At 47.9% G+C, this 25,342-nt stretch overlaps 1 long non-coding RNA gene across 1 annotated transcript; it reads right to left on the bottom strand.

Annotated features, from left to right (window-relative positions):
• Nucleotides 1-8,897: 8,897 nt before the first annotated feature.
• Nucleotides 8,898-23,544, bottom strand: LOC125168900 (uncharacterized). Its single transcript, XR_007153336.1, has 3 exons — nt 23,060-23,544; nt 19,126-19,345; nt 8,898-9,203 (listed from the first exon to the last, which is right to left on the bottom strand). It is a non-coding gene; the product is annotated as an uncharacterized LOC125168900 (long non-coding RNA).
• Between the last annotated feature and the right edge of the window lie 1,798 nt (nt 23,545-25,342).

Genomic DNA, 25,342 nt, shown 5'->3' with positions numbered 1-25,342 from the left:
CCTGGGAGACATCTGAGTTGCTTTCATCTCTTGGCTATTGTGAATAATGCTGCTAGAAACATGGGTGTACCAATACTTTTTTGAGATGCTGCGTTTACCTAATTTGGGTGTAAACCCAGGAGTGGAATTGCTTGATCGTACGGTAATTCCATGTTTAATTTTTTGAGGAGCCTCCATCCCGTGTTCCACAGAGGCTGCACCAGTTTACGTTCCCAGCCACATGCACAGGATTCTCATGTGTTTGTATCCTTGACAACACTTACTATTTTCTGTTTTTCTTTTTTTCGTGGCAACCACCCTAACGGGCATGAAGCAGTACCTCACTGTGGTTTTGATGCATTTCCCTGATGATCACTGAAGTTGAGCAAAAAAGAAATTTCTTTGATGTTTTTTTTTTCAGCTTCTTAAAGAAATACAGCATGTGCTATAGAAAATTTGAAAAATACAAAAACAAAAGTTATAGAAAAGTACAGGAATACACAGGAGGCAAAAAAAAAAAAAAAACAACTACGTGTAATCTAGTTTCCTAGAGATAAACACTGTTAACATTTTGGGAATATCCTTCCAGTCTTTTTTTCTACGTAAATGAAATGTTATGGCAAAAATTCATTTTTTTTGAGAGAGGGAGAGAGAGAATACATGAGCGGGAGAGTGGCACAGAGAGAGAGAGAGAGAGAGAGAGAAATAATCCTAAGCAGACTCCATGCTCAGCACCAAGCCAAAGTCAGGGCTCGATCCCATGCCCTGGGATCATGACCTGAGCCAAAATCAAGAGTCAGATGCTCAACCAACTGAGCCACCCAGGTGCCCCCTAAATTTATTTTCTTACTTAACAGCTTCCCACCCCAAGAAGGCGGCTTTTTCTGTTCAGTGAGTTGTTTGCTAAGTTCCTTGAGGGGTACGCTGGAGGAAAAAAATATATCCTTGGTTTTGAGTTTATTACCAGGTTTTTGTTTTGCAGAGAGGACATATAACAAAGGGCAGGGGGCAAATTGCTCAGGCGGTCAGGAGACTTTCAGGGGCTGGTGATTGTGGAAGGGAAGCATGTGGCCAGAGAAGAGTGACAGTGAGGACAGACCACTGACAAGGGATGAGAATTTTGGAGGAAAGAACAGATGCCCATAGAGGGATTTGATTACATGTCTGTTTCTAATACAAGATCCTCAATAAAATCTGTATTGCTCACCAGAGAGCGGTGGAGTGTATTTGCAAGTGGGGTCACCATGAATGTGCCAGAAGTAGAACATGGCTGCAGAGGAACAAAGAACAAATGTGGAAACAGAAAAAGCCGTGGCTTCTGCCCTTACAGATATTGGCATTTGGAAACTTGGGCTGATATTATGCACACTGTTCTTGAGCTATTTCTCCATGTAATGTAATAATCTTCTAGAATATTCTTCCTGGGCAAGACTACAAATCAGTTACCAAAAATCCACTTTTTCTTCCTGGGCTCCTTTGCAGTTAGATGTGGCCACATGACTGGGTTTTAGCCAAAGGAGAGAGGAAAAGGTTTGTACCATTTCTGAGAGGCCACGGTTTATACCATAGTCTGTCCTAGCTCATATACCATCAATGGATGCAACTTAATTACCCAATATGCTATTGCTATTGTTAGTTGGAATGGATAGGTTGCATTCTGAGAAGTGGAATTATGTTTCAGTTCAACTGCCTAGTCATTGGGTGTATCAGATAAAATGCTTTTGGCTGCAAGTAACAGAAAACTGAATTAAAACTCATAAACAAGGAGGGATTTATTGGCTAACTGGGAGTCCAGAGGTACAGTGAATGGCACTGATTGCTACAATGACATGAGGACTCAGTTTCTTTTTCCCTTCCCTCTCTTTCACACCTACTGTTGGTTGCCTTCTAGGGCTAACTCCCTGGTGATTGCAGGAGGCCTGGCTGCAGTGAGGTCCCCATCCTGCCTTACTCCCATGAAACAGGAGAGGTTGTCTCCCACAGTGAACTTCGTGCTGATTGGCTCATCCCAACATCAAATTCTGTGGCCACCACAATTGGATTGCCATGGGTCTAGACCAATCAGGGCTATCTGCTGGAGCTGAAGGTAGGCTTGGTCCCATACATACCACATGGCTGCCACCGATGGTGCTTATTTCCATAAAGGGACAGATTTGGATTGCCCAGATATAGAGAAGGAAGTCACCTGACTCTGGTGTTCTCTGAAACAGAATTAAGCTCTTTTGGAGACACTAAATAAAAGTCAGGTAATCTCTCCCTTATATGCATTGAAATATGTCTTTGGAAAAATTACTTTCTGCAAAAAAGACAAGAAGATTGAAACTGTGAAAGTGATAGATGATTTGAAAACAAGGACACAGAGTCAACACCCAGGGGAAAATTAAAAGACTTGGAAACAAAGTCCAGATATTTCAGAAAGAATATTTTATCTGAGGCACTTTTATGGTGGTATGGTACAAAGCAGAAGAAGAGGGCAGTGGTATATTCTGATGTCATGTGCAGGATACTTAAGTTCAAATCTGTTTCTCAGTATGTTCCCTCTCTGTTATTAGCATACCTTGCTCACTTATCATGCAAATTAAGCATGGCTGTCAAGGACACGGTGTCTATGCTAAGTTCAGGATAGATATGCTGATCTCAGCTCTTCCTCTAGACTGTGTAAATTCATTTTCTTGGACATCATACCATGTTCTAGAAATAAAAGGTATAGTTAGGTGAATGCTTTTTTCCCTATACTGTATTACCTTCCCTCTAAGACAGGAATTAGAGAGGTTTTACTTATTAGTTGAGAGAAGAACTGGGCCAATTATTTTAACACACACAAAAATAATTCCTTTCAGCACAGATGCTCTTTGATTGACTTAAAACCCCTGTGTGTAAAATCTGCACAAACAAAAGAAATGCAAAGAGATCTGGTATAATAAGATTGAGTTCAAACGGCAAGACAGGTGTTGCATTTAAACTTAATTGGTTATGCCAACCACAAAATAGTCTAATTCACCTTCTCCACTGCTCTATGGTGAGGACAGAAGCAAGAGAGCCTCTCTGCTTTTCTGCCCTGCCTCTTTCCCAGTGCGATCCTTGTCTTTCTAATGCAATCCTTAAATCCAGCTCAATTTCCACTCCTTCCTTGATTCTTCCTCCAGCCCTTGTCTTCAGCCTTCCTGGCACTCACAGAAATGGTACCAAAGAGTCGAGGTTAAAAGCTCAGACTGTGATGTCAGATCTACAATCAACCTACCTCCTCAGTGACCTGGGGCTCTACCACTCTGAAAGATGGGACCAGGAAGGTGACTGTGAGGGATAAAATGAAGTCATGCTTGACAGAAGCAGTCAATAAATACCAGCTATCGTTGATATTTTACATAGAGTCCCCTGCCCCTGACTTGGAGAAGCACAACACTGGGCTGATAGTGTCTGTTCAACCTACCCCAGTTGCATTGAACAGAATGGAATTGAAAATGTTTTCCAAAGTGGAGTATGGTTGTGGACCAGGTTGGACAGGAAGACCAATGGCTATAGGGCAAGGGTCATACCACCCCCAAATGGGCCTGCAGTGGGTCCTCCATAAACGCAGCATGCAACATCTATGAACTTCAACCAACTCCAGTGACCAAAGGAAACCCCAGGGCTGCTGCTATCTGAGAAAGAAGTTAAACAGAGACTGTGGGTGTCAACACGCTGTTCAAAAGAGCACTAGTCAGGACTTTCTGTTTGATGGCTGGCCAAACAGAAATTTGTGTCTTGCTGGAATTTTGAAATGGACCAAACTCACAAAAATGTGATTTGTTAGATTGTGATGGGTTTGGATGGGAGAGACAATGCTTAACGTTTTCAGGGAACAACAGATTTTCAGTCACCTAAGAGTCAATAAATGAGCCACTTACAAAGGATCTTTATGTATTTGTTCATTGAAACAAATCTGTTAGGCCCTGGGTTGAATAATACAAGCTCACTAGCACTTGTACTTGGCGTCATGGAAGTTTCTTCCTTTCTCAAACACCAATGTTGATTGCTTATTCATGACCAGTGGGAAGAGCCTGGACCAGAAAATGATGTAAACCAGCCTCAAAGCTCAGACTTTGTTTTCCACTAGGCAAGATCTTGGGAAAGTTATACATTTTCCACATATAAGTTTTCTCATCTAGGAAATGGGAATAATCATTCTCCCTACCTCAAATGGTTGCCATTAAACAAGCTAATCCATATAAAGAACTCAGCCCAGTACCTGCTATATGACAGCCGTTCAGTAAATGCAAGCAATTTTGGTAATTATTCCACAATTCTGATTTCTTACTATTTTTCTCTAGCATTGTCTTCAAATTCTGACTAGTTTGTCTAACCACATCTTTGCATGGAACTCAGAGACAGCACTTGGTTGTTTTAAGGAATTTGCATTTTTTAACCAATAAATCTTCTGAATAGTGCTCTGTGAATATCAAGAATGGTAAGGATAAGGCTTGTCACCGAAACCGTGTAGGAAATGGGAAAATTAGACCCAAAGGTGAGCGCAATTGATATAATTTACAATTACTTTTTTGAGATATTAGCTCCTCTTCCAAATGGAGTTGTTTTCCTACCCTCAGCAAAACATGCTTCAATTTCTTCTCCAACTTGAGAAAACTTCTATAAATCAAATAACTACCAAATCATCTCTGCCCTTGAACTGAATCTGGGAAACTGTGAGTTATGATGTTATGTACTTAATACAGCAAGAACGAGCTTAAAGTAGTTCTCCTTAGAGAGCTTTACAGAATAGGCACCTTTTGTATGTATTTGCAGGTGACATCATAGTCTCATGGTCAATGGGGAGCGCCAAGAGTATTGACAGGGCCCTGAGCAGTGATAGCACCTCTCACCTGGTCCCTGGGGGAACCATGACCTCTTCGTGAGCCACCTGTCCAGATATTTCTGCTTGTAAAAGGACGCAGGGACACTTGATCTGCATGAGACTGGAATTTCCATGTCAGCCTTATTATAAGAAGGCTCTTATAACCCCGGAGGCTAAAAGTCACACCCTCAACAGTCACTGGTGAGCCAGTGAGAATGTGGTGAGCAAGAAAGACACAGCGGCTGCCCTGTAGGAGCTGACGGTCCTGTGGGAAGGACAGCAGCTAAATGACTGGGCAAACACGAATTAATTACACTTGTAATGAGTACCGGGAAGCACAGAGCAGTACTGGATTTTACACTGGGGCCTCGTGAGAGGGGGCAGGGTGGGTTAGGCATGAAATTGAAAACATAATGTTTACATCAAAACAAGCACAGATACATGATCAGCAACACAAACCTGGCTTCAGTTTTAAAGATAAAGCTGGGGACAGCAGAGAGGTCTCCCCTTGGCCTGGAAGGGTGGGAACCCTCCAGGGTTCAGGGATGAGGCTTCAAGTAGCTTGGTGTGGCTGAGCAGGACGTTTGAGTGGCCCTGGCTGGGGCACAAGGGCTTGGTCTCTGGGGGTGAAACCCTCTGAAGGAATGAGAAGGTACCTATGGGCTGGCTGGAGGGCAGCCCATGGCCAGGAGGTGCCTGGCCCGGATTGGCCGCCACCAACTGGCTACGGCTTTCTCAAAATTCTTGCCGCAGCTTTCAGATGGTCTTCTCAGCCCAGACGGCCCCTCTTGTTCTAAATTGTTATCTAATCTTCACTCAGTGTGTGTGTGTGTGTGTGTGTGTGTGTGTGTGTGTGGGTGGGTGGGTGAGTGAGAGAGCGAGCGAGCGAGTGAGAGAGGGAGAGGGAGAGGGAGAGGGAGACAGAGAGAGAGAGAGTGAGAGTAGAGGAGAAGAGGAGAGGAAACACACTTCTGGATCACTCCCTTTTCCTACTCTACTCTGTTCATCCTTCTCTTTGAGCAACTGTCAACTCGTCTGCTAGTTACGTGTTTTAAGTCCATCCCTCTGGACACAGTGGGCTCAAAGACAGCAGCCATAATGTCAGTCATCATCTGAACACTCCTGTGCTCCTCTACCCCGACTCCGCATCTTCAAACTTCTTAGACTAGATTTGTAGGAGGCATGGAGAAGGGGCACTCAGACTGCCCTGGGATGAGCAGCGACTGATGGGGACAGAAAGCGATGAAGGCAAGAGAGGGCAGCCTTCTCCGTCACAAAGCATGTGGGATGGAAACACCTGGAGAAGTCTCAACCCCGACCAGCCCTGAGGTGGTAACAGCTGCAGGAGAATCTCCGGGACCCAGGAAGCTCCCAACACAGTAGAACCTGAATGTTTCCAGGGACTCAGCCCAGAGCTATTAAATCCTTGAATTCTGCAACAGCATCATATCAATAAAGGTCCTAAGTAAAATGCATTCTGAAAATGACCCCTTAGCAACTTCCGTGATCTTATTACGACAGGACTCGTTATTTGCAATGGTATTTCACTTAGATCCCTTGCCACGCATCATCAGCAGTTGTCTTGCTCTCAGAATAGTTTGTCACATAAAAAAGTTTTTACCTGTGTGACAGTGAGTACGAGGAGCAGAGAATGCCTGTGTTGATGCACAGATGCTGGTGATTAGTAGTAGAGTAGATTAGTAGAGTAAATGCTCCCCAACATTTGCATTCCTACACACAGGCTGCATTGTAAAATTTGATGCCTGAAGATACAGAATACACTTTTTTAAATGCTGGGAATTTAATTTATGGTGTATTTCAAACCAGTGGGAGAAAGGTATTGGGCCGATATGCTGCCTGCTTTGCAGACAGAGGAAAGGTGGACCTCCTTCACCTCCCATCTTCCCCAATAATTAATTCCTTGTGACTAACGAGCCGGGCGTAAAACAAAATTAACAATCTTAAAATATATGTATATGCAGGGGACTTAAAAAAATAACACTGGGAGATAAGGAAAGTCACTTAAAGCAAGACTCCAAACCCAGCAACCTTAAACAAAATAAATGACAAATTTGAGGACAGGAAAATGGCAAATCGCGCAACGACAAAAGATGCCGTGAACAAAATTATAAACAATGGTGCAGCCGCTGTGGAAAACAGTATGGAGGTTCCCAAAAAAATTAAAAATAGAACTACCATAGGACTCAGTAATTCCACTACTGGGTATTTATGCAAAGACTATGAAAACACTAGTTTGAAAAGATATATGCACCCCTGTGTTTACTGCAGCATTATTGATAATAGTCAAGCCATGGAATCAACCTAAATGTCCGTAGACAGATGAATGAATAGAGAAGATGTGGTATACACACACACTGGAATATTATTCAGTCATAAAAAGAAGGAAATCCTGCCATTTGTGACACCATGGATAGACCTTAAGGGCGTTACACTAAGTGAAACAGGCCAGACATAGAAAGACCAACACTATATGATCTCACTTGTATGTGGAATCTAAAAAGCTGAACTCACAGAAACAGACAGTAGAATGGTGGTTGCTAGGGACAGGGAAAGAAATGGGTAGAGGGTGGTCAACTTCTAGTTATGAGAAGAATCTCCCAGGAAAGTTTTCCTCAGAAGAACCCCCCTAGCTGTGACACTCAGACTTCACAGAGCATAATGTCGCTCTCCAATACATCGTGCTTTGGAGCAAGGTCTATACAGAAAGTTTTATTTGTACATCCCCTAAATTCAATATAACATTTTAAAATTTGAACTTAAGTTTTGAGAGAGAGAGAGAGAGAGCATGTGCACAAGTGGGGAGGGGGTAGAGAGAGAAGGAGAGAGAATCTTAAGCAGTCTCCATGCTCAGCTTGGAGCCCGACATGGGGCTCAATTCACGACAGTGAGATCATGACCTGAGCTGAAATCAAGAGTCAGATGCTTAGCCAACTGAGCCATCTAGGTGCCCTCAATATAACATTTTAAACAAAGTGGTATTGGAAGGGGGGAGTTCTCTAGTAACTTTCCATTTGGAAAGAATGTCAGAATCACATGCAAATATTGTGGAAAGTGCCCAATGTCATCAAAGGGATCGAGTCAGATATTGACGATACTCAGGCCATGTGACTATACACATGTAAATATCCCTTAAAAGTCATATTCACCATTTGGTCATCAGGAAGCAATGTTTCGTTTCGTGCAACTGACATGCTGATATATTACACATATTGACATTTTTCTGTGTTGTAGGAAACTGGTTAGTAGTGATGAATTGATAGGAGAGGGCCTGCTTTTACATTTTACATTTAACATTTAACATCAGTGTCTGGTTTTTAAAGAAAGTTCCTGATGGTAAATAAGAGATGTTTGTATTTACAACCAGTGGTACAGACAAAGGATTACTATTGAGAAAATATATCAAATAGCTCTTTCAAATGTGAAGGAAAAAACAACCACTAGAGAACAGGCAAAGAATGGAAACAGATAATTCACAACAGAACAAATGTGAAATCAGATGGTAAATGCAAGTAATACCCAACCTCATCGATAAAGAGAGAAATGCATTAAATACCGGAAAATAAGGAACTACCACTTTTACAATTCATCAGATCAACAAAAAGTTTGATAATATTGAGTCGTTGAGGATTCAGGAAATCGGGAACTTTTACATTGCTGACGGCTGTGTGTGTTGATGAAGGCATTTTTGAAGGCAAACTGACAATACTTAAGTTGTAATGCACACATGCTCTATTTTAACAATTTAGTTCTAGAAACCTGTTATTCAGAAATACACATGTGCACAAATATATGTGCATGTATAAGGATAATTATCGTGGCATTATTTATAATAGCAAACAATTTTGAAAATACCCAAAAGTACACAAAGAATGTAAGGATACTATGGCATGAAATGGCATACAGTTGTTAGAAAGAGTGGGGTAGATTTTAGGTGCAGAAATGGAAAGGTATCTGAGACATATTAAGTGAACAGAGAAAGTTTCAGAGCAATATGGGTACTATTCCATGTTAATGTGTATGCCTCTCTCTCTATAAGTAAAATAAATAGAAATTCAAATACGTAAGAAAAGGGATTGCACGGTTGAGAGCAGTTACCTCTGGGAAAGAAGTCATCCTAGGAGGAGGTGGTGGAGACAGGTTCTCATTCACCAAAAGTTCCAGTTTCTTCCTTTGTCATGCTCCTCTCTGTAAGGGTATCCCCATGCTGTTGACCTCTGGAATGGCCATACGACTTGCTTTAGTCAAAGAAGTGACGTTGGTCACTTTTGTACAGAGTTCTGGAAGTCAGGGCACCACTGGCCTTGTCTTTTTCTTTCTGGCATGAGATTGACAATGCTCCAGACAGAGTTAGGTTTTTCCATCAGCTTTGGTTCTGGAGTGAGGAGGGCAAGAGACACAGCTGTAGCAGACTCATAAAAAATGCATAATGTGAACAAGAAATAAACATTTGTGGCTACAAGGCCACTGAGATTTGGGAGTGTTTGTTACTGTAGTATAACATGACTTCTTCTGACTGATACAAAAAGAGGAAGACATCTACAGGTTTTTCCTCTGTGTATTTCTCTATTGTAAGAGCATTCTGCGGTGTATATATGTATTTATATACTCATGTGTTAGTTGTATAATAAACTAATTTTTAAAAATTGGCATCTTAGCGAAATGATTTACAAATGGTTACATGTCAAGGACCTTCAGGATTGTTGACAAATAAAAATTGTAAAGTTCAATCCCAGAATTCCAAGGACAATGGCGAAGTGCCTGCCTGAGACTGGCAGGCCAATCCACCATAGCTACCGCCTACAGTGCTGTGAAAAAGTGGAAGTTGTGTTGTCAAGCCAGTGACCAAGAAATATGGTGGTTAATTGACCATGTGAGAATTCTTGTGCACATTAGTGAGGGAGGTCAGGGAAGTAAGCTACCCAACCACAGGGTCAATCAGAGGCATCCCAATAAATGGTGGGACCACACGATCGCTTTCACAAATATTGAGAGACATGGTTCTTCAGTAGTAAAGAGAGAGTTACAATTATTGCTGACTCACAAGTGTCTGAATATGTCTGTTTCTTTGGCTGTGTCCTGAATACAAAGACTTTGAGAACCGTTGACCCAGAAAATAGAGTAAAATTGCAGACCTATTGTCTGCAGGAGACTCTTAGCTCCTAGTGGCTGCTGCCCCTTGCTCAAATTCCAGAGTCTCGACACTTATTCCCCAACTGAGCACCTCCTCTTTGTCAGGTACTATAATTGTCAGCAGCAGTAAAGATGTCATCTTTGATCTCAAACTCACAGCCTAGCTGAGGAGGCAGAGCCATAAAAACTATATACCCAGAGCCAGAGATAACAGTAACAGCAGGAGTAACCCTTTCTTAAAGGGGTGGTAGTTTTCCAAGCACAATGCCAGGTATATAATTTCTAGTTCTCAAAAACGATCCTGTAAGCCAGGTATAATTACCCCTATGTTTTCAGATGAGGAAATGGAAGTTGAGAGAAATTAAGCTACCCCCTTCAGTTCTGACAGGTGGTAGAGAGGTCTTTTTGTTGTCTATACCAAGGCATCTCTTCTGCAAAGGGAGGAATAGAAAATAGCATCAGAGGGGGCATGGCTAACTTTGAATCAGAGCTCTAACCCTTCAGACTACTGTGTGGAGATCCAGCCTTGTGTTTATGTTGTCCCCAGAGGGCAAGGCAGAGCTCTGGTTAGTGGCCAGCCCGGCAATCTGACTTAGGTTAGTTATGGTTAGCATGTCTCCCATTTCTGCCACACCCCTCCTTCTTCTGGTGCTGGAAGTAAACATCTTACTGGCTTGGGGCATGAGGGTGGGGATCAGGGAAGTCTTCACAATAGGTCTGCTATTGTGCAAAGAATTCTAGAAGATGCAGATCTAGGTTGTGGAGACACATGGGACCCCCAAGGGCCAATCCCTCAAGTCCCTTCTGTGACTGAGGTTGGGGAACTGATCACACCTATTTGCCCTCAGCTCAGTAGCCTGTTTAACATTCTTCCTGGTTAAGCACTCAGCATAAAGAAATGCCCTAGGAAATCTAACTCTGTCTGTTCTCAGTTACTTAAGTGAATTTAACCTGAACAAGGATATGGCGGGACTCCCAGTCCCAAAACTGCTTTCACATGGGGCTCGTTTTCCCGCTCGGCAGGGAAGTGGAGAACAGTGAGTGGAGAAAGTTCATCATGAGAGCCTAAAAGAGACTGAAAGACCCTGAGAAAGAGGTCTTGGGGGTGGTCTCCTTTCCTGGGCTCTGTTCTAGGGCTGAGATCGCTGGGTTCAATCCTCCTTTGAGTCAAGCCCCGCCCCCCCACCAGAGCCTGGAATAGAGCCAGGAGCTTCTTAGCCAGATGAGAGGAATTCTAAACAACCTACAAGATGGCAAATCAGATTTTAGTGGGTGGTTCAGCCCTATGCTGTGGGTGGGAGGGAAGAAGAAGCCCGGTCCTGGGGTCAAGCACAATGCCAAGAGAATAGGAGCTCACGTGTTGAATGAATAAACACATGAGGTGTACAGGGAAGGACACATTCATTGGAAAACCCCAGATATTGGATGTTTTCACAGCCTCTGAAGAACTTGTTTTCTAGAAGGCTCATATTGAGGTAAATTAATGGGACCTTCAGTATTGTAGTTGTCTTAGTCAAATTCAGACTGCTATACTGCTATAACAAAATACCACAGACTGACATCTATGTCTCACGATTCTGGAGGTTGGAAGTCCAAGATCAAGGTGCTGGCTAATTCAGTTCCTTGTGAGAGCTCTCTTCCTGGCTTGAAGATGACTGTCTTCTCCCTGTCTTTGCATGGTGGAAGGAGAGAACTCTGGCCTCTCCACCTCTTCTCATAAGGATGCCATTCCCACTGTGGGGGCCTCACCCTCATGACCTTATCTAGACCTGATCACCTCCTGAAAGCCCCCTGTTCCAAATACCATCACAATGGGGGCACAAAACTACATGTTGGTGGGACATAAACTTTCAGTCCATAACAGAAGTGTATTAAGATTACATGTTTTGTGGCTCTGCTTTTGTGCAAAAGTTTGATCACTGAGGTAGAATTCTATGATAGCCCCCCAGATTCCTGCCCCCGCAGGGTGTACATCCTGTGTAGCTCCTTCCTGGAGACGGGTGGGCCTGACCTAATCAGGTGAGCCCCTGAAAAGACAGTGTAGAGGTCAGAGATGGAAGAAGTCAGAGAGACTGGAAGCATGAGAGTGGTTTTGCTGGGGCCTTGAAGTAGCTAACAGCTGACGTTGTGAGAGAGCCTGTAGAAGGGGCCACATGGTGAGGAGATGTGGGAGGCTTCTGGGAGCTGAGGGCAGTGCCCAGTGACAACCAACAAGAAAATGGGAGCCTCAGTCCTACAACCAAAGGCACCTAAATTCTGTCCAAAGCCACATGAGCTCCGAAGAGGACTCCATGCTTCAGATGTGGCTCCTCCGCCATCTTGATTTCAGCCTCCCGAGACCCTGAGTAGAGAACAAGGCCACTCCATGGCTGGAGGTCTGGCCTACGGACCTGTGTGATAATAAAGCTGCACTGCCTCAAGCCCATGAGGCCAATCGTCATTTGTTACACAGCAGAGAAAACTAATACAATCTCCTTTCCTACAACAGAGCAGCCCACACCTGAGTTCCTTTGTCCTGTTAAAAACAGCTATTTGGTTGTTGGTTACATTTCCCCCTTACATTAATACACCACTTCCTTTCCATTTTCTTTTCTTTTCTACTGTTTCCTTTGGGAATTTACATAGTAATTAAGATCTGCGGTGCACACGCTGTTATTTTTAACACTATTTAACACGGAAAGCTCTATTGCCTTCTCCCCAGCCTCTACAAAGCATTTCCAGGGCACGCATTGCTGTGAGGCTGCTGTTTTCCTTCTTCTCAACCATCGCGCGGGGCTTCCAAAGCTTAACATTATGTTTATTACATAACAGCAAGACATAAGCCCAAACAACCTGCTGCTGGGCTTTTAAATATAGCGGCAGCAGAAATCGCTTCTGGGCTTGATGAACAGCCACCTCAAATGTCTCCTAATTTCAGCAATTTTCTGGTCTATAGAATACAAAGTCTAAAAATGGCTCTGAACGCATTCAAGTGCCCTCACAGGAAACCCACCCCTTCCCCGCCGGCTACACTGGTGCCTTTGCAGGAAGGGGAGAGGGAAGCCAGGGGCCCTCGGCACTGTTGGGATTTGCAGGCAGCCTCTCAAGGACTATTGCCTGTGTGTGAGATGCCGTCAGGGGAGAGAATGGGGAAGGCACAGAAGTGGAGCCCGTCCAGGTTGGCACCACAGTGACGTGACTCTGGCAGGGCCCTCTCTCCCTTCGTTCCCGCTCTGATTGCCAGGACCACCAGCAGTTGTACTCATCCATGGGATTCTCTGTTGCATTAAGAACCCACTCAATCTGGCTTGAGAATAGGGAGGTTCTCGGCTTGGGCGATCAACTGAGTAGAATTTGAGCCGTTTAAACTGACCACCCCCGGTCGGTTTTATTCTCAGGCACCAACGCCCCATTCAGTGCCCCTCCTCTCCCCACTTCACCCCAAATCTCTGGGCTCAGCCCGTGGGAAAGAGTCCCTCTTTGCTCTATTCCAGCCACCTAGCCTGAGCTGACTGGTAGGGCTCCTCTTAGGTCAACACTGTGGCCAGGGAGATGGAACCCACCGTTTGGCCAGGACAGGGACATGTGTCCACTTCCAGAGCAGGAGTATGAGGTCACCAGCATGGACAGCAGAGGAAGAGTGGCTCCCCAGCAGAAAATCAGGGTGCTGTTACCAGAAGAGGGGGGGAATAGGTGCTGGGCAGGCCAGAAAAACAGTATCCTCTAGCAGTCTGACCTATTCTAAAGCAGGGTACAGTTGGGAACCCTTGAGGCATGGAGAGGCAGTCAGGAGCAAAGGGTCTCTCCCCACCTCTGTGCTTCCACTGAGCTGCCCAGAATCCTATGTGTTCATCCATACATGTGCATGCACCTCACCCAGGTCACCAGCCTACAAGTAGAATCAAGGTGTTAATTAATTAATGAGAGAGCACAAGCAGAGAAGGGGCAGAGGGTGAGGGAGAGAGAGAATCTTAAGCAGACTCTATGTCCATGCTCAGCTTGGAACCCGATGCGGGGCTCGATCTCATGACTGTGAGATCATGACCTGAACTGAAATCAAGAGTCGGCGGCTTAAACGACTGAGCGACCCAGGTGCCCCTCAAAGGTATAAATTTATAGCATATTTTTTCTCGCCTGGGCCCTCCAATTTCCTCTCACCTTCAAGGCTGTAGGAATTTCTGTGCCCCTGTGCTATATGTAAAAGTACCAATTTGTTTTGCTCAATTTTATTAACATTGGGGTCTATTTAATTTTTATTTCTTCCAGTATTTATTTTCAAGCCAAGAGTGCATGCACAGGAGCGGGGGAGGGGGTGGGAGGGAGGGAGAGAGAGAGAGAGAGAGAGAGAGAGAGAGAGAGAGAGATTTCCAAGCAGACTCCACGCTCTCAGTGCAGAGCCTCACGTGGGCTCAAACCCACAAACTGTGAGACCATGACCTGAGCTGAGATCAAGAGTCAGACGCTTAACTGACTGAAGCATCCAGGCGCCCCAATATTGGAGTCTATTTTAAAACCACTCTAGTATATATAACAGTACACTTTAAAATGTATCCTATCTAGGGGCGCCTGGGTGGCGCAGTTGGTTAAGCGTCCGACTTCAGCCAGGTCACGATCTCGCGGTCCGTGAGTTTGAGCCCCACGTCAGGCTCTGGGCTGATGGCTCAGAGCCTGGAGCCTGTTTCTGATTCTGTGTCTCCCTCTCTCTCTGCCCCTCCCCCGTTCAGGCTCTGTCTCTCTCTGTCCCAAAAATAAATAAACATTGAAAAAAAAAATCAAAAAAAAAATAAAATAAAATGTATCCTATCGGTTTATCTATTTGATTAATGATACTTGAATCATGAATTTTATATTTAACACAAGGAATGTGATTGAATGATTCATTTATGTATTGAACTCAGATTTATTGAATATTGACTAAGTGTTAGGAGCCAAGGGAAACAAAGATATCCAACACTTCTCCAAAAGTTTACAGGGATGCCTGGGTGGCTCAGTCGATTGAGCGTCCAACTCTTGATTTCAGCTCAGGTCATGATCCCAGGGGTCTTCACTGAGCATGGAGCCTGCTTAAGACTCTCTCTCATTCTACCCGTCTCCCCAACTTGCATGCACTCTCTCTCTCAAACTAACAAAATAGTAACAGAAGTTTACGATCTACTAAATGAAATAAGTGCACGGCACAAAAATAGCTAAATATGGTTCTAGGTCAGAATCAGTCTGTTTCTTTAAAAAGACAGCTTACTCTATGTTCACCTAATTCCTAGCTTAAGGAGTTTAACTGAAATCAGGGCAGGTTTGGCCCAGTATCTAATATGAAAAGGGCCACTCAGCGGTTCTGGATTCAGGAAAGATTCTGGAGGCTGGGGAGAGAGCTGTAGTGTTGAAAGGAACCCTTTGGCTTCAAAATGAAGCAAGACTCTTTTGACCGCTCCAAAAGAAGCTGTGTGAAACCCAATGAAGAAAAGGACAAAATTCTTGATCTTTTGGCTTTTTGGCCTAAGTGAAAAAGCAGCACATCGGATTACCAATGGCACATTACCCATTCGGAGAATCTTTTGGCCAATGGATTGCAGAAGAGAATCCATTAAAGATATCATCATACGAAGTCAGAACAGAGAGTAAAGGTGAGGGTATATGTACTGGGCATTGATGGGGTCTACTGAAGTCACCATGCTTTCCAAGTTAAATATCTCGAGGAAGGGCCCTCGTCGGCCTATCTTTGGTCAGATGTTCCCCTTGGACTGGTTAACTGGGGCCAAGGGGGAAAGGTTATGTTATACAAAACAGTTGATGATTCTGTAGAAGCCATGTTTAGGTGGGGTCGGGGGGGAAGGTAACTGGGCAGAGGGTTCACCACCTGGGGGTGGGGTGGGATGGGGGGAGGTGGGCGGACAAAATTATGGGTCTGGTATGCCTGACTTTAGCTGGACAGACGTCAAGCTAAATTTAATTTCCTGCCACTTAGCATAGAGTTACTCTTGCTTCTGGGACTCAGATATTATTAAGCCTCAGCTCTAGAAAACAAGCCATGGATGTGATAACAAATCCCTGCCTGGACTGCTAAAGCTGGGTAATGTTCTTCACCCTGTACCACATGAGTCCCCACTTTGGTAGCCTGCCTCAGTAACTCAGTCTTTCTAGAACCGGACTCCTTAGGTGCTGGGGTCCTTACCCTGGACCTGGCCCGGGTCCCAAGCTTTACCAGGTGCTGGTGGGTTCCCCAATGCTTCCTGGATCCCCAGATGCATGCCTTTAGTTCCACAGCTGTCCCCCTTCCTGCTGTAGTTAATGGAGGCCTGATTACTGCTCCGAAGGCTATCTTCGAGACAAAGCTCAGTGTGAAGGTTTTGCAGAGTACTGATGGAGGAGTGAAATGAGAAGAAAGAGGGGAGAGTCAGTGTTCCCGGAGGCAGTCAGCACCAAAACTGTCTGGGAGAGCTGGGTGACACGGAAAAGACCACCTGGGGAGTCGTTACTCTCCCCCCCCTCCCTGCCAACTTCCTCTCCTCCCCATACTTCTGGGGTAGGGACTTGGAGCTGGCTGGAGCGGGTGAGCGTGGTGAAATATGACCCCCAAAATCAAATCAAGACTTGACAGCCTCAAACACCACAATAACTAAATCTTGCTGTGGACCCAGCTGTAGATATTTGGCTAGTTTATGAGAATGCTTGAAGACCACATGCAACGTACAAATCACATGGCAACCCGTAGTCGGCCCTCCAGGGTTTCCCGTTTTCCCAGAGGCGACCCTTCAGAAACCTCCACGGGGGTCTTTGCCACTTCCTGCCCTTCCTAGGGGACGATGGGGTGAAAAGAGGACACAAGTGAAGGCTGCCAGTAGACCAGCAGTGGCAGTCACTTCTCAGACCATCGAACCGCCGCCCCCCCCCCCCCCCCCCCAAGACGTGAAAAGACAGCCCAGGCCCCGTGCAGTTTCTGGAACTCCAGGAATGAGTCCTGAGGCAGAGGCCACAGCCCTTGTGTCGGACCAGAAAGCTAAAGTGGCAGGGTCAGAAAGGCTTCTCCTACTGTCTAGGGGGTAGAGAAATGGTCAAAACATCCAGGTTTTAAAACGCCAGGGATATGAGGAGACATTGATCTCTAATCCCTGGTCTTTAGGGGGGGAAAAAAAAATCACTAGACTTTTTTTTTTTTTTTTAAGCTAACTCTCAAAAGGAAGGGGTGGTAGCGATAGTGCTAAAGTTCTAGCCATTTCTGGGGCGCCTGGGTGGCGCAGTCGGTTAAGCGTCCGACTTCAGCCAGGTCACGATCTCGCGGTCCGTGAGTTCGAGCCCCGCGTCCCGCTCTGGGCTGCTGGCTCGGAGCCTGGAGCCTGTTTCCAATTCTGTGTCTCCCTCTCTCTCTGCCCCTCCCCCGTTCATGCTCTGTCTCTCTCTGTCCCCAAAATAAATAAGCGTTGAAAAAAAAAAAAGTTCTAGCCATTTCTCGGTTCTGAGCGTAGACGGTCAACTGCCGAGTTTTGGTGGAGACAGCGCGGCACAGTAAGAAACTGGGAGGGACCCCAGCTGGGCATTTCTTAGCTGTGGGACCTTGGACAGTTTCTATAACCTTTTGAGCCTTAATCTCCCTATCTAGGAAATGGCCACACGAATAGAATCTCCCTGATGTGAAAAATGAAAGGAAAGAATGCACGCGAACTCTTGGCTCACTGCGTGGTCCACGTGGGGAATCCGAGGAAGGCAGGTGTTTTGTGAGAGGGAGCAGGCAGAAGGTGGAACAGGTGAAAGCAGACATCACGGGCAGGTGTGGTGGTTGGGCCACAGCCATTTCACAGGAAGTTCCCCTGAAGTTCTGCCTTCGTCCTGCTCCTCCAGGAATCTCCAACACCAAGCGGGGGCCTGATGTCGAGCGGGCCCTCGGGCAATGCTTACCTGCTGGTCAGGGAGAGGTTTGCAGGAGGGAAGGAGGGCAGGCGAGAGAGGAAAGGGCAGAGAAGCAGGAGGGAGACAGCCGTGGGGATGGAGTGACAAAGCCTGAATGGCGGAAAGTGCCCTGTCTTTAGAGCCCCTGCAAAATTAATGGACTTGCTGTAGGTAGAATGGTTTCAAAAGCGCTTTGGAAGCCAGATGGGAAGCTTCTGTCACTGTTTTCACGGTGAGCTTAAGTGAAAACAATGAACCCCATTCTCGCCTGCAGGGAAGGTTCTGGCTCAACCATCCTCTGGCCAGCCTTGCTGAGGTGGAGCCTTCCCAGCCTCTCCGCAGATGCCCCTCTGGCTGGCTACTGCCTCTGGGAGGCTGTCTGGGCAGCAGGCGTGGGGGAAAGTGCTTTGAGGCAGAGCAGGGCAGGGAGGGCTAGATGATCCCCCCCTCTCCTGCCAGATGGGCAGGAAACTCCGAAAGTGAACCAAGTTCTGAGCCTGGGGGGCTTGGAGCCTTCCTGAGAAGCTGTGGTTCCACACGGAGGCTACTGGAAAACCGAACTGCTACTGGAAAACCGAACTGCTACGTAAAGATTCCAGTTACTGTGGGGAGAAGAGAAAACCCCAGACCAAGAGGTATGGCAGGGTCCTCCCACCCGCTTTGCATCCTACCCTCTGTCGGGCCCCTTGGCCTCCCTGCACCTTTGTTTTTCATCTGCCAGCTTCCCCGTGCTGCAAATGACCTTTTGCCTCTCTGTGTCCCCAAGCTATATAGCCCAGCTTCTACCTGACACGTGTTTCACTCGATCTGCCCTGAAACTTCTTTTTAGACTTTAGTCAATTGTTTATACCACTCTTGACACAGATCGTAAGCTCCTCGAAGGCAGGGATTGGTGGGAAACAGTTAATAATGATCCATGTTGAATCATTCACTTAACGAGTACTGACCAAGCCCCCCTAGGCACTGTGTTCAGCTCTAGAAATGGAGCAGCGAGCAACTCAGATAAAAATCCCTGCTCTCAGAGTTTTCTTTCTGGTGTGGAAGGCAGATAATAATGACAGAACATAAACAAAGAGAATCAAAGCAGGGGTCCTGCGTCACACCACTGCGGGGGGGGGGGGGGGGGAGCTATTCCTGCAGAATACAATGTTAATGGCACTCCCTGGATTGCGGGAGACCAGCTGCCCTGGGGACGCGCTATCCCCAGGGTCTGGCCAGATGCCTGATGTGTGGTAAACAGTCTGTCAAGATTGATTGAAGAGTAAGCAAATGAATAAATGAGTGGTCTTTCTCCATGTACTTACGTCTCATAATGTCAGACTCTATCCATTTTTCTCTCCTTTCTGCATATGCTTCCTGCATGCACCTCCTTGAGGTTAGGCAGGGCCACGTGACTAATTCTGTTCGGTGAGATGCCAGAAGTGCCGGGATTCACTTCTGGGCGGGTGCTTGACCCCCCCTCCAGCTTTATCTCCTCCTGCTGCAGTGACCAAGGTAGCCAGAAGTCCGAGCCCCTGAGCGATTCTGTGGAGTAGAGCAGATCTTCATAGGAATCATTTGTAGGATAAGCCTTTGTTATGTTAAGACACTGAGACTTTGGGGGTTTTTGCTCCCTGGGCATGGCCTAAACTATTCTAATGCTCCCACACTCCTGTAAGCTCTTTGAAGTTCAGGCCACTGGGTCCTTTATTGGGTCCGGCACAGAGGTGATCAGAAATCGTTAAAAAAAAGGGGGGGCGGGGCGGCTGATAGACCAAAAAGTAATGCACATCGGTAAGTATTTTTGGGCTTTTGCCTCAGCTGGAATCCCTCAGCTCTTCGGGAAAGTACTTCTGCGGGTCCTGGGCCTGGCCACCATGGCAGGGTTGTTCATTTCCAATGGGTGGGTTCCCTTCTCCCCGTGAGGTCCTCTGCCCGGTGAGGAAGGTAGTGCTGCCCTTTTCCACAAAGGAAAAAAAGCACCAGTTTCTCACCATGGGACACAAACTATCTAGAGGAAGGACATGATTTAGGAAAACTCTAGGACCCCAGAGTTGGAGCCATTGGGGTCTTTGCCTACCCAAGCCCCCCAGTGTGGCTCAAACAAAACTGAGACACCCTTGCAGCTGTGCTCTGAGGACAGAGATAGGGACCAAAACGCTCCCTTCCTCCCGGGGTTAGGAAGACACTGCTTCAGACCCATTCCTTAGACCAGGGGTGATCAAACTCGGCAGGCATCTGCACCACCTGGAGGGCCGGTGCGAACACAGACTGTCAGCCCTCACCTCCAGAGTTTCTGCTGCAGTACATCTGGGGTGGGGGCTGAGAATTTGCCTGAGTCCCGGCTGAGGGCTGCTGACCAGAGGGAAGGGCAGATGTGTGTCATCAAGGCAGGCCCCCGGATGGGAGCCAGAAGGAACCTGGGGCCGATCTGGGTGCAGAGGTGGCCGTGAAAAACACTTTTGAGAGCGGGTCATTGGGTAGTGGAAAGAGCACTGGACTGAGAGTCCGAAAACTTGCAGTGCTCTCCCATAAGGCCTTGCAGCTGCTGACCGCCGCCAAGATGGGCCCCTCTGGAGTCAGTTGAAGCCGCTCTCTAACTTCTCTCATGGGCAGACCTGCCAGGTTTCTGGGTGGGTGAGCCCCGCCCAGGGCCCTGCGCCCAGTGCACTATCTGCACCAGACCTGGGACCCAGCGCAGGAAGCCACCAGACGGTGCAAAGTGCCCTGCCATCTTCTTGCTGACTTACTATCCGTGCTCCTGGCGGGGCTGTGCTGTGCCAAGGGTTAGCGTGGGTGGCCGTGACTCACTCAGCCTCTTGGGGAAGCAGATGCAGCTGGTGCTGCCACGGAAACAGGCTAAATCAATCCCAGTCTCCGTAGGGGGCAGAGAACAAGCTGCCTGCAGCCAGTGAGTCGGGGCCGCTCTGGTTCTGTGCTGGGTGCAGCCACCGCACCAGCGAGCACAGCCTGCTCGGAGCGGCCCTGGGAGCCGGGCTGGGGACAGCAGCAACAGAAGCTTGTGCAAGCGCTGGGGCATGCGACAAGGGGCAGACGGGAGGCTGCGTGTGATGGGGACACAGACTGGGATATCTGTGCTTCCAGTGGGGTGGGGAGAGGAGGGGAGAACCTCGCTCTTGACGCTCTTCCTGAACTTTCTGGAAAGGTCTAACTCCTCTGAAGCTGCTCCCTCACTAGATGGTGTGGAGCTGCCCTCCCTCCCAGCTGGCCAGAAATATACCCCCGAGAAGAAGGGGAAACCGAGGCCAGAGGTTGCAATGACCTCAAAAAAGTCCCACAGCTGTCAGAGGCAGAGTGAGGCTGGGCTCCTGAACACCGGATTCTCATCATTTCCACTGGCCACTGCCTCCCCAGGGAACAATCTGATGGGCCGTGGGCAATTTGCTTTGCTTGAATATCTGCTCTTCAGGCAGAGGGTAGTGCCGTTGATAACAGGCTCTGCTTTTCCCAAGAACAGCGGTGAGTCTCTAGCCAGCTTTCTCCACCTTCATCAGCTCCTCAGTCAGGCAAATGAGTTTCCACTGGCTCCACCAAGCAGTCAGTGGAAATCCGAAGTTTCCAGTGTGCCCGATGTCCTATCATTACAGCCTTAGGCACAGAGCCAGAGCAGGGCACCCTGGGTCTTCAGACCAGCCTCCACCACCCCCTCCACCTGGGTAGGTGAATGTCTACACTCTCCAGGCCCACCTGTGATTCTCCGGCCATCTCCCCTCGTGTCCCCTGTTCCCAGCTGAGGCTTACACCGGGGCGGGGGGGCCCAGAGGCCCCTCAGCCTCACAAAGCGACCATTTCCCACTTCCCCAAGACCCTGGCCGCAGACGGGGCTGTGAGCAACCTTCCCTTCCAGATCGTAGTGGAATAAAGGCCAGCGCTGGGCCCCCACCTCTCTCCTGCCTTTCCCCTCCCACCTCCTGTTTTCCTGCCCTCCCTGTATCTTTGATCCATCAATGATCTCCCTTGTCCTGATGGCTCAACTTCTGCCTTTCTGTGAGTTCCTCCTCAGCCTGTAAACACGTTTCTGTCACTCTCACATAAAAAACCCCAACAACAACAAAACCCTAATGAAACCAAATCTGTGTTCCACTCTGGTTACTCTCCTTCCTTAACTGCTTCTCAAACCAGCCTGGGCTTTTCCTCTCCCCTCCCCTACCTCCCAAGGGCTCCCAATGTTTTTCTGTGGTGCCCCGCTCCCCTGCCGGTATCCCCAGTGGGCATATCAGTGGCGGGGGGGGGGGGGGGGGGGGTTCAGATGTCCCTAATCTGTCTGGACCTCAGGGCACCAGAGGGAGCTGGGGCCCTTTCACCCTACCCACCACACCCCCCCCCAGCCATGCATCTTCTTTCGAACCCCAAAGAGCAGTTACACTTGTGTTCAGGTTTCCTGACCCATCTCCTTGAGCCCCAAGGCTCTGCCCTCCCTCCCCACCCCTGCCCCCAAGCTGGGTTCTCCACCAGTCTACAGGACCAGCTAAAAAAAAAAAAAAAAAAAAAAAAAAAAAAAAAAGGATGTCTGATATCCCGTTCATCTTTGGTTTTCCCTACCAAAAACATTTTATCCTCCCCAAGCCAAAGGAGATGGTCTCCCCTGCATGGGAGACAGGCAGGCAGACACCGGAGGGTGTGGACGGTGGGGAGTAGAGCAGGGGCTCCTGAGGGGGGCACTGGCGGCAGAAGCCCACCGCCAGAATTGGCCTTCTGCACTTGGTCAATTCTTACGCATTGGAGCAGAATCCTACCAAAGGGACCACTACAGAGTGGAACACGTTCTCAGTGTCGGAGCTGAAGGGTAGGCTTTGAAAGAGGTAGGAGAAAATGTTTCCTTTGATCACAGTCTAAGAAGCACCAGGAGGGCAGGGCAGACTGATCTCTTACCAGCTTCGCAGTCAGATTTCATGTTTGAGGGCACACCACGTTGAGTGGCCCTCCCCACCATCGCCCTCCTCCCTGTGCGACTCTGGGCACAGCCAGGGAAGCCCTGGGCTCTGCGGGGCCGGGAGGTGACTCCCACTGGAGTCAGCCCGCTGGGACCCTAGGCAGGAAGAGGCTGTGCCTTCCATCAATGCGCTTTGCAGACACAGAAGCTCTCGACTCAAAGGGTGCCGCTGAAAACGGCAGGGCATTTCTGTGACGTCAGAACCCAGGCTGCCAGTTTGCTCTCCCCTGGCTTTTAGTACCCAACTCCCATCCCAAGACTTGGCCAGCCTTCTGGAAACGGCACGGAAAAATCAACATACTTACAGCCTCACATTGATTCTTCCCAAAGCCCTTCCACATAAACCAACATGCAGACTGTCCCATTTCAAAGGGGCCTTATGGCTCAGGGTTCAGGATCACTGCCAGATGACCAGTCTGCTGCTCGACTAGTTCCCAGGGGAGAAGGCTTTCTGGGTGATTAGGAATCTGTAGAAAGGACTTTGGTAAATGGAAATGTCTTCCTGATTGTGATCTGAAATCTGCCTCCTTGTAACTTCCACCCATCTTGATTCTGCCCCCTGGTCCTTGGAAGAACAGGTCTCATCACGCCTCTCACTTGGTCTTGTGTCAGCTGGAGGAGGTGAGAGGGGGTTGTTTGCCTCTTACAGAGTGAGGCTGCTTAGCGACACCGAGGGGCTGTGAACAAGCTACAGGTGGAGTTGGAGAGAGAAGCCAGGTGTCTCCACTCCCCAGGCCAGTCCTCCTCCGTCCATTACTCTGCTTTTCTTCTCTTTTCTTTCTTTTTTCTTGTCTTCCTTTCAGAGAGTGAGAGCATGCGAACAAGGGAGAGAAAGAGAGAATTTTAAGAAGGCTCCACGCTCAGCCCAAAGCCCGACATAGGGCTCAGGGTCACAACCGTGAGATCGTGACATGAGCTGAAACCAAGAGTTGGATGCGCAACCAGCTGAGCCCCCCAGGAGCCCCTTTTACTCTGCGTTTCTTAATCCTTGCCAGTTGGTGCTGTGCTGAGCACTTACTGTGTGCACCCGGAATACTGCAGGCATTGGACACCTTGCTCCTTTCCAGAGAGCCATCGATTCCAGCTCAGGACACACACACACACACACACACACACACACACACACTTCAAAGCAGGCGCTCAGCCAGCAGCCTGGGGGGCTCATCTTCATCAGGGGAGGTCAGCCTGGAAAACCAGCTCTCTTCCTTACTTTCAGCTGCTCCCCCCAGCACCGGCAGGAAAGGGAAAATGTGGGGAAGCTGATCTTAAACAGAGAAGAGAAGGGCCTGAACTTGAAAGGAAGAAGAAAGGCCTGGAGAAGAGTTTGGAAATGACAGCCGTCAGCGCTGGGCTTGGAAAGACGGCACAGAGAGCTCGTGGGTGTGTGGGTGGGAGGGCTCTCACCGGTGCCAACGCTGAGTCGTGTGGCAGCCGGGAAGCAGGGGAGCGGGGCCCCGAGCGGTCCCGGTCCCCGGACTGCAAACCAGAACCGCAAGGCCTGGTCTCCACAAGGGCAGGTCCTAGCAGCTTCCAAGCGCTTGGGTAACAGGGCCGGGCTCCACCCCAGAGATGTGCCCTCATCCTTCTTAAAGGCACCGTGCTCCTATTTCAATGTCTGCCGTCAGCATTAGCACTCAGCACTTCAGGCTTCACTTTCTGTCCCTTGGACGGCATCATTTACTCCACCAAATCCTTTAGGCACAGAGACCCAGGCTCTACACTCTGCAGCTTATGGATGCAAGAACTGACATCTCCTGTTATGGACCAAATCTGTCCTCCACCACCCAAATTCATATGCGAAAGCCCTAAGCCTTAATGTGGTGGTATTAGAAGGCGTGGCCTTCGGGAGGTAATTAGGTTGAGACGAGGTCCTGAGGGTGGAGACCCCATCATGGGATTAGTGCCCAGAGAAGCAGACAGACCAGAGCTTTCTCTTGCTACCGTGTAAGGACCCAGCAAGGCATCCAGTTGTCTGCAAGCCAGGACTGGGTCCTCAACCAGGAGCCAAATTTGCCAGCACCTTGATCTTGGACTTCCCAGCCTCCAGAATTGAGAGAGATTAATGGCTGTTGTTTATAAGCCGCCTTGGCCGTGGTATTTTGTTATAGCAGCCTGAGCTAAGACATCCACTCAGATCCTCAGAAGTAGAATGTGCAGAGATTTGGTAACCTAAACGGCACTACAGAGAAGTCAAGATTTGCCAAGCTTGGTTTCCTATGGCGGAGGGGCAGGGAAGGAGAACTGTCACCTCTGTGACAGCCACCGTTGGCTCTAATCTCTGGCTGTCATCAGGTTGAAGGGCTAGTGTTGGACTCAGGGACTCCCAGTACGGATCTAATGAAAGACAGTTCCAAAGGAGATGAAAATTCCTAAGTGATCGTGGGCTATGGAATTTCAGACAGGTGAGAGATGAAAGTTAGATCTAGGCACTGGTCCTGTCTTTGCCACTAATAGCTGTGTGGCCTTGGGAAATCACTGCACTTCTCAGAACCTTCATTATTTCATCTTCCATGTGAAGATAAAGCCCGGTCTGCTCCACCTTCTTCAAGGCCGGCTGTAATCTGGCATGCATGAAGGCACTTTGAAAA

The sequence above is a fragment of the Prionailurus viverrinus genome, chromosome B3 (genome assembly GCF_022837055.1).
Source record: "Prionailurus viverrinus isolate Anna chromosome B3, UM_Priviv_1.0, whole genome shotgun sequence".
Classification (NCBI taxonomy): domain Eukaryota; kingdom Metazoa; phylum Chordata; class Mammalia; order Carnivora; family Felidae; genus Prionailurus; species Prionailurus viverrinus.
Note: the sequence above shows the minus strand (reverse complement) of the source record. Positions and strands in the feature narration are given on the sequence as shown.